Source organism: Propithecus coquereli, unplaced genomic scaffold (genome assembly GCF_000956105.1).
Source record: "Propithecus coquereli isolate 6110/MARCELLA unplaced genomic scaffold, Pcoq_1.0 Scaffold411, whole genome shotgun sequence".
Taxonomy (NCBI): Eukaryota; Metazoa; Chordata; class Mammalia; order Primates; family Indriidae; genus Propithecus; species Propithecus coquereli.
This window is the reverse complement of record NW_012149853.1, coordinates 1,030,717-1,034,365: the sequence shown is the minus strand read 5'-3', so window position 1 is coordinate 1,034,365 and position 3,649 is coordinate 1,030,717.

Here is a 3,649-nt window from a genome sequence, read left to right as displayed (position 1 = left end):
AGACAAACCAAACCACAGCAGAGGGGGGCAGTGGCTGGCACAGAGAAAGGCCCTGTGTCTTCTAGGCCCAGGGCTGCCATTGGCCAGCTGTTGTGGCCACACACACACTTGGAGTCCCCAGGGCCAAATGGGGAGGGCATGAGTGTGGCATGGTGACGTGGCTCCCAGTGTCCGGGGAGGAGGCCGTGTGTGCCATCAAAGGCCCCAGCAGCAACTCTGAAAAGCACTGAGGAGGGGTCAAGGCACTACAGCCCCCAGACCTGTCTGAGGGTGAGAACTGCCTAGAACACAAATTACTGTTGTTGTGGTCTAAAAACAAACAAAAAGCAGATCCCCACCACCCCTCCCACCCAGCCCAAGCAGGAGTCCAGCAGAGAGCAGCCCAGGAGATTGCTGTCCACAGAAAAGGTTGGAGAACATGGCCCTGTGCTCCAGCCCTCACTGCCTTCCTCCCGGTCCACCCCACTTTGTGCTGGTTCAGAAGCGCTGGCCCCACGCGCAGGTGAGGCCAATCCAAGTCCCAGCTCTTCTGCCTGCCAGCTGTGTGGCCTCAGTCAGTGACACACAACCCCGGCGAGCCTCAGTCTCTTCATCTGAAGTTAGAAGGACAGTCCCCCGACAGCCTGGGTTTGACAGCCTGGGCACAGCCTGCACTGCCAGTAGTGAGCAGTAAATAAACAGTGATGCTGCTGCTGATGGTGATGCTGTTGGTGTCAGACTCAACAGGCCGGGAAGAGAAGAAAGGGGCACCCAGCCCCGTGTCCACCCCTGGGACCATCTCTGCTGGCCTGCAGGGCCCGCTGGACCTCACGTGCAGCACGAGGGCAACCAGCCAGCAGGACGGAAAGAAAGAAGCTACCAGAGCTGCTGGCAATGTGCACAGTGCTGCTACTGTTAAAAATAACATTAAGTAAAATAACCTTGCTTTTACTCTTACATTGTTAGAGTACTGTTAAGCATCACCCTTGAAAACATGGGGTTTGATCCACCCTGGACCTTAGCATCTTCAAAAACTCAGAATCAATGTCCTTAGCTCAATTGTCCTCTGAAACCAGCGAGGGTCACAGTCATCTACTGCTATGTAAACACCACCCCAAATTCAGTGCTGGAAACAACTGTTAATTATTAACTCTCACGGTCTGAGTTGACTGGGCTCAGCTGGACAGTTCTTACTCAGGGTCTCTAAGGAGATTTCAGTTAGATGTTGTCTGGGGCTGGAGTTGTCTGGAGGCACAACCAGGCTGAACGTCCCAGATGGCTGTTGTGGGCTGAATTGTGTCCCCCACCCCTGCCCCATACACACACAAAAACATATGTTGAAGTCCTAACTCTCGGCGCCTCAGCATGTGACCTTATTTGGAAATTGGGTCATTGCAGATGTCATCAGTTAAGATGGAGGTCATACTTAAGTAGTGTGGGCCCTAATCCGATATGACTGGCGTCCTCATAAAAAGTAGAAATTTGGACACAGAGAGACACACACACAGGGGAATGCCATGTGACGATGAAGGCAGAGATTAGAGTGATGCAGCAGAACTAAGGAATGCCAGAGATACCTGCAAAGCACCAGGAGCTGGAGGAAAGGCTTGGAACAGATCCTCCCTCAGAGCCCTTAGAAGGAGCCAGTGCTGCCCACACCTGGCTCTCGGACCTCGGGCCTCCAGACCCATGAGACAATACATGTGCGTTGTCCGAACCATGCAGAATGGGGTACTTCCAGGGCAGCCCTAGCAGACTAACACACGGGAAGCTCAGCCAGGACTTTCCACGCAAATGCCCACATGTGGCCTCTCCTTGCAACTTGAGCATCTCACGGTGTGGTGGCCGAGATGCTAGAGAGTCCCGACGGGAAACATCCTGAGAGTGCACAGGGTGGACACCCTGAGGCTTCTCGTGGCCTGCCTTTCAGAAGTCTGCCACATCTCTCTGAGGCAGTCTGTCGCTCAGCAAGCCCTAAGGCCAGCCCGGATTCAGGGGAGGGGAATTAGACCTCAACCCTCAGTGCACTGAACAGCACGTTCAGCCAGCTTTAATCGACCACAACAAGCTATTAACAAAGGAACATTACATGTACTTGTGTATCTGTGCTGTGCAGAAAACCTACTGGCAGAAAACCTAGAAGGAGAGGGAGGTTGCAGGGGCCAAAGGAATCTACTCCTGCCATAAGGAGAGTCTCTGCATTTGGGATCTAAACAGGGCTGTCCCCCAGGGGGACAGAGGAACAGGGGCAGCTATTTTAAGAAAAGGTCAGTGACATGACCTGCAGTAGAAGAAACTTCATGAACTAAAATGCAGCCACATGGAAACATCATTAAATGGGAATGGACCATAGAAATGGCAAAAGAGACAAAAATCTCAACGACGCGTGTGTATCAGGGACTTCCATACAAAACCACATCAAGTTTGAGGGCATTTCCTGAGATGCCGATGTCTTGTGCTCAACCCATGAGTCCTGCACGCTCAGGGCTTCATGCTGCCTTCACGATGGAGGACAGGAAGGCGGCCTGGGACAGACAGAGGCTCATCATTCAGCCCCCGCTGGCTTCCCCAGACCCACTCTGCCAGAACCGGCCCATCATAAATGCAGGTGGTGCTGCCACACTGGGTCCTGTTTGTCTTATAGTCAGTGTGCTGAGGTGACAACTTGCATGTGATCAGTAGGACACGACTCGGGGGCTCAGTCTTCCAGTGGACATCAAAGCTCCCTTCCTCCCTGATGATGGGATTGAAGAGGAAAGCACACTCCAGAGAGCTGACCCACCACCCACCACAGGGCAGCCAACACCAGCTCAACAAAATTCCTGGGGAAGCTCTGATTAATCATCCTACATCTCCTCCAGATATTACTATAAAAGAGCGAAGTATGGTTTATGGTGTGGCCAATGATGGAGATGAAGGGTTGAAGCAGGAGGGACTGAGAATAGTTTTCCCGAGGTGTTTCAGCAAGTCCCAACAGGAAGTCGCTTCTAAGACCCCACAGTCTCTGCAAGGAGCCATCTCCGCCAGGGGGCCATGTCGCTGGTTTAACAGTACATGGAGATGCTGTATTTTTGCCCTGTTAAGGCAGGTTTCCAGAGCTGCAAGGCAAGCCAAGGGAAGGAGCAACTTATACTCCCATTCTTCTTCCCGGGTTAATATTGTAGCACTGATCTTGGGGAAAATCCAGTCTCTGGGGATGAACTGCTCATGGAGCGCTCTGTCCCTCCTCACAGACGTCCCAGTCAAGGCACAGGTTCGGAAAGTCATGTAGGGGGTTCAGATCTTTTGCTTGGAAGATACTGAGCTAATTGTTTGTCCTCTCTGAGGCTCATTTAGTGATCCTACAAATGAGGATTATAACATCTATTTCATAAAGTTGCTAATTTAACTGTTGCACCTACCCTTGTAGCTGGTCTCCATGCCTCTCGGGGTTTAGACCCTACTGATGCCTTTCTCCTTCCAGTTCTGCTCTGCAACGTTTTCCCATGGTGTCTCCTATAGTTTCAGGCACACTTCCTTCCAATCCTCATCCGATCTATGTTTGTCTGCCTATTTATTTTTTTCACTTTCATCTAAAATCTATCATTCTTCCAGAGACGCTCTGGCTGGTGGTTTTTCTCATCCACCATCTTGCCCTGGTCATCAGGATCAAAAGCCCCACTTTTATACA